This window comes from Vicugna pacos, chromosome 34, assembly GCF_048564905.1.
Source record: "Vicugna pacos chromosome 34, VicPac4, whole genome shotgun sequence".
NCBI lineage: Eukaryota > Metazoa > Chordata > Mammalia > Artiodactyla > Camelidae > Vicugna > Vicugna pacos.
In genome coordinates, this window is record NC_133020.1 from 19459643 (window position 1) to 19469889 (window position 10247).

The 10247-nt window shown below is 53.5% G+C and overlaps 1 long non-coding RNA gene across 2 annotated transcripts; it reads left to right on the plus strand.

The window, feature by feature from the left end:
• Nucleotides 1-361: 361 nt before the first annotated feature.
• Nucleotides 362-4773, plus strand: LOC140691279 (uncharacterized). Of its 2 annotated transcripts, XR_012066865.1 has the most exons (4): nucleotides 362-1055; nucleotides 1154-1341; nucleotides 3115-3283; nucleotides 3999-4773. It is a non-coding gene; the product is annotated as an uncharacterized lncRNA (long non-coding RNA). The 2 variants fall into 2 exon arrangements; XR_012066864.1 differs by having other exon boundaries at nucleotides 363-1055; nucleotides 3115-4773.
• Nucleotides 4774-10247: the final 5474 nt, after the last annotated feature.

Genomic DNA, 10247 nt, shown 5'->3' on the forward strand with positions numbered 1-10247 from the left:
GGCTGCCAGAGGGAAGGGGCGGGGGACGGACGAAATAGGTGAAGGGGATTATGAGGTGCAAAGTCCCAGTTATAAAATTTAAATAAGTCACCGAGATGAAATGTGCGGCGAGGACACAGAGCCAGTCATGTTGTAGGAACTCTGTACGGTGGCAGGTGGTAACTAGACTTATCGGGGTGATCATTTTATAATGTGTAAAAGTACTGAATCACTGTGTGCACACCTGAAATGAATGTGATACTGTGTGTCAATTATACTTCAATTAAAAAAAAATGCCACGGATTCTCAGTCCATTGCTTTTTCTCTCATTCCCCTCTGCACCCCATGCCCACCCTTTCATCCCATCCCGCTTCTTCCTGCTCCGTCCAGGATAGAGGAGCCACTCAAGCTTCCTAAAGTCACGGGGAGCCCCTGATGGTGGCCCGGCCTGTGCACAGGGAGCCCCGCACTGCTGTCACCTGGAGCTGCGCCCAGCAAGGCCCTCAGAAAGGGCTGGGGGCCCAGGCTGCTGGTCTCCCTCTTCCTCATCCCAGCATGACTCGCCTGGAATGACAACTGGGTCTCGACGGAGTCAGAAGTTTGCGTTCAGCCCAGTGGTGCTAACTGCTTCAGCCCAGTGGCGTACCAGCTGCGTAGCCTTGGCCAGATCATTTCAGTTCTCTGGGCCTCAGTTTCCTCGTGTGTAAAAGAACAGCAATAACCCCTGCCTCGTGGGTGGGGATCGAGTGAGGGAACACGTGTGTGGTGACTCTTAGCTCAGAGACGTGGTAACTGCACTGAGGCATAATTGTGACAGCAATTGTCACGGTCATTTTCAGTGATCTCCTACCTGGGAGCAGTGATACACCCAGTTAACTATGCCCTCTGGTGTTTCTAGAGAAGCTTTAGGACAGAGGTGGGCACCAGTCGCCCACAATTTGGGGCGTGGACTCCACCTACGTTTACAATGGCTTCCCGCCCCGGCCACGCATCCCCCTCCAGCTCTGCCGGGTCACAGAGAAACCAGCACTTCTAGCCGTGATCCTGCAGGCTCCCAGGAGCGGCTGTCGGTGAAGGTAACTCAGCGCCAGGGAGAGAGGAGGTGGGTCTTCACTGCTGGAGGGAGGAGGATGGCAGATGACAGATGCTCATTTTTTGCTCTCCGGCCCCTTAGGAAGCTGCGTTCAGGCTCTGCACACATAGGGTTTCAGGTTTTTGTGAAGTCTGAGTAGAGTGGACCAAGCCCCTAAGAACCAAACAGCCTTCAGCCTGTGCTTCTGAAGATCAGGACTGATCTTTTCTGCGTCTTCCTTCTCTGCGTCCTCTTCATTTCAGCTCTGTGACAGCACAAACTTACAGCCGGTGAGCATGCTCCCGCCCATAATATTTGGGGTGGATTGGGGTACCTGTGGGGGCCTCCCACCCGCTAAGACCTTGCCCGAATCCCCCAACCTGAGCTTTCCGCCTTCTCACTGTGAAACCCGGGAACCCGGCTTGGTACAGGAGGGCTGGCTCTGACATGAGCAGACAGGAGGACCCTGGGGAGCTTGCTCACCCTGTGCTGGCTCCAAGTTCACCTTTAAAGTGGGGCCGTCTCTGCTCTGGTCGATGCGACAATCCGGTCAGAGGTTTGTAGCGAGGGGCCGGGCACGGAGACACGTTGTAAGTCGTTACACAACTGAGAAGGATGATTGTTATTTGGATACTTGCAATGTTGCCCCTTTCCTTTCTGACACCTCCTTCGTGCCCTTGGATGGGTTCTAGTCCATCCTCTAGGCCTGACCTGACTTTAGAAACCCCTGACTTTCTGGAGTTAGTTTTGTCCCAGGGGTCACCGTTTGCGTTCAGCTGGGTGGGTGCCACGTGGCTCGTCAGTTTCTAGGGAGGCGCTCAGTCCGGGCCTTGCACGCATGTTGTTGGGTTTGGAAGTGAAGAGTTGGTGCATTCAGTTCTCCCACGGATCAGACGGATTAACTGAGGTCCAGAAGAAGTCAGGCGCGAAGGACTTCCCTGGGGTCACGGGAGCACTGGTTGGGTTTATCTCCCTGGAGTGTAAGTCTTCTTTCCCAGAGTTTCGGAGGAAAGGAATGCAGGGAACACCCTCCCAGGCTGATCTGCATGCAGTGCGCAGGGCCGGGGCCCCAGGGGAGGAGGAGTCCTCACGGGAGAACCAGCAGGTTAATTATGTCTGACTCCTTCTCTCTCCCGAATGCGCAAGTGCTTGACAGCTGCTGCTTTGTACCCTGAAATATTTGAGCCGCCTGCAGCCCTGGCCCGGCGCTTGTCACCGCCTGCTGCCTCCACCCGGAAAGGCCCAGGTCTCGCTGGGCGGCCCCTCATTCCTGTGATTAGATATGGTGCCTGTCAGGAGATAAAGAGGGGTCGGAGGCCCTGGGGAAGAAGGGAGGAGGCAGCATCTTCTTTCCCCGGGAAACAATCCCCACCGTTTCTGAATGTTATTAAGAAGGTATTAATGTAGAATTCAAGTTCATTCCAGCACACAGTGGGTTTGCCAAGTCTAGCCAAGGGGGTTTTGTGGGTCAGGGACTATGACCTTAACTGTCCATCATTGACGTGTACTCATTGACCGAAGGCAGGTCGGTCGTTCTGTCTTGACAGGAACAGCGGGAAGAAGCTAACTTTGGAGAGAAGGAGTAGAGAAGTGTGTGGGCTGGAGCGCGCGCACACACACATATTTATTGACAAAGGCACCACTGCCCTCTACTGGCAAAGATTCCAGTGGTAGAAATCACCTGGAAACTGTTGCTTCAGAAAATAATCTGAAGACTTAATTGCAAATAATTTTTCACACAACTCGCAAATAAAGTACTTGGTAGGTTTTCCACGAGGCCTTCGTTCATTCATTCATTCTTCATTCACCCATTCATTCATTCATTCAACAAGTAGTAACTGACATGGGTTGGGGTGTGCATGTCCCTGCTCTCGGAACTTAGGATATTGTTTTCCAAAAGGAGGAAAGGAATGCTGATTGAATGAGTACGACTGAGTTCGTCTCGTCCAGGTTTGGTATTCAAGGCACAAGCCCCCTGACCCGCGGGGCTCAGCCTCAGACCGGCCAGCTTTTGCTCTCAGTGAGGATACAGCTGGAGAAAGGAACTCTTTCTCTCTCTCAAGGAACATCTGGGCTGGAGTAATGATCCCGTGGAATCGTGAGGGTCGGTCCAAACTCCCACAGACCTGACTGTGAGATTCCTAAGTCCGGATGGAGGCGCACGCTGGGACCCCGCACGGCCTGCCATGCCCTGCAGGTGCGGCAGCCCGCTTCGCCTGCTTCTCCCTGGAGGTACCAGCAAGGCTTCAGCTTCTTGGAAACCTTGATAAAGCATTGTCTTGGCCTCACCCCCTCCCTGAGATGTTCAAGTTCTTGGTAAATCCTGGGGTTAGTCCAGGCAATTTAAACAGGCGTGGTTCCATCCAAAGCTTCTGATCCTGGTTTTTCTTTTTGTGCTTTTCTTTAATCAAATTAGGCAAAAGACGTTTCCTTTCCTCCCCCGACATTTTTTTGGATTAGGTAATGCAATTCACATGGTCCAAAATCAAAACAATAGAAAAGCTGATGGTAAATTTCAGCTCACCATCTCACCATCTACCCCGGCCCCCTCCCGCCTCTCTGCCCTGCCCGGGGAAATCACTGTTATTAATTTCATGTGTCTCCTTTCCATGTCTCTGTACGCAGATGCAACACATGTAAATATACACTACTGTGGCCCTCCCTCATCAAACGAAAAAGGAAGCCCCCTTTGTACACGATTTGAAACTTTTTTTCCATGGAACACCATACCTTGGATCACTTTCCATATCGATATATTTTTACGACTTCCTCATCCTTTTTATAACTGTTCATATTCCATTGTGTGATAATCCTGTGGTTTATATAACTGGTCTCCTGTTGATGGAAACTAGGTTTTTTTAGAATAAGTATTTTTTGTGCATGGGCTGGGAATAGAAGAAGTACTCAAGTTCATACTGGGTCACTATTTTTTGCTCCTTCTCCTCAGCCTCTATCACTGTTTAATATGGTTTGAAGGAGTGTTACTGAGCCATTGGAGGTTTACCTGCCTGGGGACTCACTCCTGAGCACCAGCTGCACACCAAGAGCTCTGTGAATGTCCCCAGGAGGGCAGGACGTGGGACCAAGCTCTCCACGGCCCTGGGCGGAACACCGCACCTTTGGACAAGGTCTGCTGAGACTGGCAGCTGGCACGGGGAGGACAGCTTTCCCCCCAGAGCTCAGCGGACGGGAACCATGGGCTTTTCTGGGAAGGTGGTTGAAGACGATGACGCTGGGATGAGCTAGAACTCACCTGTAGGGAACTGAAACTGGTCCTTGGATGGGCACGCCACCCCGAGGAGTGAAGGAGCAGCAGAAATGGGGATGGAGGGAAGTTAAAAGAAATGGAAGCCAAGACATGGAAACAACCCAAATGTCCATCAACAGATGACTGGATAAGAAGATGCGCTATATATACACAATGGAATACTACTCGGCCATAAAAAAGAATTAAATAATACCATCTGCAGCATTATGGATGGACCTGAAGATTGTCATTCCAAGTGGACCAGGAAGAGAAAGAAAAATGCCGTGTGGCATCAGTTGTATGAGGAATCTACAGAACAATGACAGTGATAATAAGGACACAAATGACCTAGTTACTAGTTTGAGTTCTTGAATCTGTGTCAGCACATCTGACTGTCCTTTATGACTGGATTGCCACATTCTGCAGATTCTTATTTTGCACTTGGCTTTATTCCTTTGAGAACTATGTAAGTTTAAAAAGCTAAAGATCTAATCTGTTCTTAGTACATAAATGTAAACTAAAAAAAATGTGCAGTATACTGCGTATATGTATTTACATACACTATAGGAATGTGTACGTGCAGTCGAACTGTAATAATTCTACCTAATAAAGCTGAAAAAGGAAAAATAAAAATTTTTAAAAGCCCACAAAAAGAAAGAAAGAAAGAAAGAAATGGAAGCCACTCACGGGTCCTTTCCAGAGCTGCACCAGCACGCTCCTGACCGATCCTGTCTACACTACGTCAAGACGGCTGGGTGATGCCCTAGGCCCCAAGGACCGAGCAGTTCTGTGGGTGACAGACTTTGAACGATGACTGAAGGAGCGATGGCCTCTGCTGGTGTCAGGCCACGTCCATCATCACAGAAGACAGCGTTTCAGTTTATCTACTGCTGTGTAACAAACCACCCCAAAACTTAGCATCTTAAAGTGACAATTCTATGGGTCCAGAAATTGGGCGGTTCTCCTGACTGTGAGTGAGGAGTCACCTGGGGTCATTCATTGGCTGCGTTCAGCTGACGACTGGATTGGCGGAAAACCAAGAAGATCTCAGTCCCGTGTCTGGGGCCTCCTCGCTCCTCCCACGTGGCCTCTCCCGTGGCTGCCCTGGGCTCCCTCCTGGCACATGGGCCAGCAGGCTTCTGCTGGCTTCCCAAGAGAGAGAAAGCTGAATCTACCAGTCCTTGAAGCCACCAGTCCTCTGAGGACCAGGGCTTGGGTGTCCCACGTGACTTCAGCCAAATCCTGTGGGATGAAGCAAGTCCCTGGGCTTCTCAGTGGCCATGCAAAGGCTGAGAAGCCCCGGGCATGCTTACCCCGGGCTGTTTGGTGGCAGGGAGGCCACCTTTTTGGAAGTCAGGGTGGAGCTCTGCAGGTTTGGGGACACCCCGGCTTGCCTCTTTCTGTGCAGTGTAAGCGTCACCATCCCCCCTCCTCATCCACAGCAGACATTTCAACCAGTGCCGACCCTCTTCCTAGTGAGCCCAGACATCGACCTGGAATGCTTGTTAACACACCACCTGGGTAGACAATGCAGGTGGATCTCAAGGGTCACATGCCATGAAGTCTATTGACCAGCACAGACTGTCCACTCTGACAGGCACCAGAGAGGCACTCGTCGTCCCCTAGTAAGAAATTGTAGCTGCAAAATGTAGTATGGTGGGTGTAGCAGTGAGAAAGTACAGTCGAGCTGGGGGACTTCAGAGGGAGGGAGGGAGGGAGGCGCCATCCTGACGGCACTTTCCCGGGCACCCCCGGGGATGCAGCTCCTGCGGTTTGTTGGGGACCGTGCTCAGGTGTCCTTGGAGGGAGAGTCACGGCGCCCACAGCACAGGGAGCAGGAGGCCGTGTTCATGGCACGCTCTCCCTTGACCAGTGAGAGGGGCAGCTGCTGAGACGACCGGACACTCTGATGTGACACTGGGGCCCTCGGGGCCCCCAGGTCGTCCTCTGTGGAGTAAGAGAACCGTGTTGCTGTGGCCTTTTCCAGCTCTCAAGTGTGGTCGTGGAACTAGCTGACCGTGGGGGGTGTTCCCGTCTTGAGAGATGGATGACTTTTCAAAGCGGATGAAGGGCATGTGGCCACTGACCTCCCTGCTTCCTGCATAGTGAAATGGACAGAGCAGAAAGGACGTTTGGCCAAAGCTGTCCTTGCCTAAGGAGGCAGATTTAGAATCTAAACTTCTCTGCATGGAGAAGTGGCTTAGAGATTTTTTTTTTTTAATTTGCCTTTTATAACAAGAGTCAGAGGAAGGTCAGGAGATGACAGACCCTTTGCCCGGGACCCAGATGTCCACACTCCGGCCACCGAATTTCATCACTGACACCAGCCGGAGGCTGGCTTTCCTGACAAAAAGAGCCCCTTTCACTGCTGGGTGGGGTCTGGGAACATCCATTAAAATCCATCTCCAGCCCCTCATCTCCTTCCTCGGTTCACTTTTTCCCCTTTGCACCTGCACCTGCTGTTAGTGCTCTTGCCAGAAAGGCTTAAATCTTGTCAACTTCCTAGTGACGCTAAATCCCACCCAGCCACCCGCTCCCCCAGCCCCGGCGGCCTGATTAGGCTTCAGGAAGGAGTTGCAAAATCCTCGAAGATGTGAATCAGAACTCCCAAATCCCTGAGAAAGTGGAAAACACGCATTGAACGGGCTCTTGAACAAATCCAGATGGAGGAGGCTCCGCAGAGTGAAGCAGACCGTGCAGGAGGGAGGCGGAGCACAAGGGCGACAGAGAAAGAGACAAAGGAGAAGGTGAAGGAAGGGATCCCGAGAAAGGCTTGGAAGACGGGGCCTCTCCCTCCTGAGGGCAGGGCTGCGTGTGGAGGCGCCGTGAATAGGGGCCCGGGGCCTGCTTGCCCTGAGAACGCAGGAGGCTCGGTGGGGCGGGAAGATGCTGCGAGGCCAGGGACATTGAGGCCGTCTCCAGGGCCGGCGGGGGCAGGCCAGGCGGCCCCACCCGGCCTGGCCTCGGCAGCGGGGCCTCAGCCGGCCGGCCCCGCGGCGGCCCGGCCCCCGGCCAGCCGCACAGCCCTGCTGTGAGTTTCACACCATGTCTAATCCAATCGCCGGCAGATTGCGAGCTCTCTGCCTACCTCCCAGATCGAGGGTTCTTGGCCGGCTCGCGCCATCGGCCCCTTCCCAGCCCGGCCGGCTGCCCTCCTGCTCAGCCATGTAGACCGGCCCGCGGTGCTCCTCCTGCCCCCACCTCCCCTCCTGGGCCCACAGAGTTAATCCTGTTTGCCTGGTCTGTCAATTTAAACAGCTTTAAATATGCCTCACCAGGTCCGGGTGGCAGAACCCTGACGCTTTCAAAACAGAGGCCTCGCATCAAAGGGGGTTGGGGGGACATGGCCACAAGGGTGTCATTCAGAGACACAAAAACCACCTCTTGTTAAAAACAAAAAAAAAAAGCAATCCGAGTGAATCACACACACGTAGAAGGCAAGAAAAACACCGCCACCCAGCAAAACGGAGCTCCTGTACCAAGTGCAAAAACAGACCCCGAGCGGGGCGACGTCGGGCTGCAGCCGGCGGGGCCCCGGCTGTGTGTAAAGCATTGGCTTCTCCAATTTGAACAAAGACGGAGGGGTCGGTTGCCCGGAGGAAGGCTCCCACCTCCTTCCGGTCAGCGGCATGGGGGCCGACAGCGGGGAAGGCTCTGGAGCTGAGCCCCGGCGCACCCGGGGGCTCAGGGACGGGTGTGCTGTAGGGGCAGATTCAGACACCTCTGCTCACAGCCTCGCTCTGGGCTGAGGCTCCTGCCCCAAAGCTCACAGTAAGTGATGGAGGCTAAGCCCCAGCCCCTCACCTCTCCATCTTTTGCAGACAAACAAGTCACTGGGAGGCAACAGCTGATGCAGTAGGTCGGAGCAGACCCACCAGAGAGTCTGCACTTCTCCTTCATTCCTTTGCTCCCAGGTGAACCAGACCCTCCCCGTGTGTGGACCACACTGAGCAGCAAAGGCTTAGACAGAGCCAAATGTCCTCAGCCTTGGACTCGACTGCTTTGGTTTTGACTTCTCTTCCCCTTCCTGGTCCTCCTCCAGCCCTCTGCTCTTCTGTTCCCTTCTCCACCAGAGATAAGACAAGAGAAACTGCTCTTGGTTAGAGCAGGTGACGTCTAACCCAGATCTCAAAAAGGCGTTCCCCGTCTGTCCCAAGATCATTGCGTTGCCCATCGCTGGAGCGTGCGTGAGCAGGGGCTGCTTCTGGGGAGGGCAGACGGCCCAGGTCTCCCTGCAGAGGACAGAGAGACTTAGCCCGAGGCGGGGGAAGCGAGAGATGACCCTTAAGGGGACCTTCCTAGGCCACGATTCTGTTATCACCAGTCCTGCCCTTGGCTTTGATAAGGGCGAGGCATCCGTCCTCCGTCCATCCGGGCAGGGGAATGACCCGGGGTGCTGGCTAAAAGCTGCTATCTGGGGAGGACTTGCAGGGGCCTTGAGAAAGACGGAGGAAGGCTGTTTGCACTTGGCTTTGCAAGCTCTGTTTTGACTTCAAGAGAGAGGGGCAGGCTTGCCGTCCCCCCACTGCCAGAGCCTTCTAAGCACAGGGACACTCAGCCGGCCAGCTAGCCCCTCCCTCCCTCACACCTTCCCAGACTCCACCTGTCACCCCACATCAGCATCTCCTACAAGGGACAAGCAGGTCCAGTCCAGTCCGCTCAGGGTTCCTTCCTATGTGGAGCTCTCGCTGCCCGGGCGCCACAGAGGCCTTGCACACAACGTGCAGACCTGGGGAGGAAGAGCAGGTTGGCTCCTAGGAAGGGCTTGGCGGCCAGTGCTCAGGAATCCGGGACCATGAGCCTCGCAGGACAGCATTGGCGGAGGGTGACCCCAATTACCAGGGTGCTGCAGGCAGCGGCCACTCTGGGACACTCGGAGAGGGGCAGCCAAGTGGAGACGGATGAGGTGGGGGCTGTGGTGAAGGAGGCAGGGAGGCTGGTGTGAGTGTGCGTTTTCATCAAAGGAGGAGGCCAAACCAAAACTGCATGGAAGAGGAAGCAGATGAGAAGCGGGTCTCCAGGCACTCAGGTGAGGTCTGTACCTGGGTCTCACATCAGCCGCACGCGGCCGTCCCCCTCGAGCCGGGCGCGGCGCCCGCTGCGCGACATATAGGCGGCAGCTGTCCTCAGAGCTGGCCAGGAGCGCCTCGCTGGCCTCACCCCAGTCCCCACCCTGCTCCCCAGGCCCGAGCTGGTTTTCAAAGAGAAGAGAGACAAAGGTTGATCCCGAGGGATTTTTTTTTTGGTCTGTTTCAAGTCGGATGGTAAATATGGTCCCGGTCCCTGCTGCTCCGTTCTGACCAGAAGCGGAAGTCCCACGTGAGTTTTCCAGTTCTCAGCGTCTTCCTCTATAAAATACGATTGCTGGATTAGAAGTGGTCTGTACACCTCTAGTATTCCACGCCTCCCCCTCAAAACTGTTAGCTTCTCAGTAACTAGTTCTTTGAGCTGTTGGTGGGGATGGAGTTTGGTGCAGCCACTATGGAAGACAGTGTGGGGATTCCTTAAAAAACCCAAAATAGACTTACCCTATGATTCAGCAATCCTACTCCTGGGCTCCTATCAGGAGGGAACTGTAATTTGAAAAGGCACGTGCACCCCAATACTCACAGCAGCACTGTTTACAGTAGCCAAGGCATGGAAACAACCTAGATATTCAACGACAGATGACTGGATAAAGAAGATATAGTATGTTTACACAATGGAATACCACTCAGCCATAAAAAAGAATGAAATAATGCCATTTGCAGCAACATGGATGGACCTGGAGGTTGTCATTCTAAGTGAAGTAAGTCAGAGACAAATACCGTATGACATCACTTACGTGTGGAATCTGAAAGGAAAAAAAATGACACAAATGAACTGATTTACAAAACAGAAACAGACTCACAGACAAAGAAAACAAACTTATGGTTTCTAGGGGGAATGTGGGTGGGCCGGGATAAATTG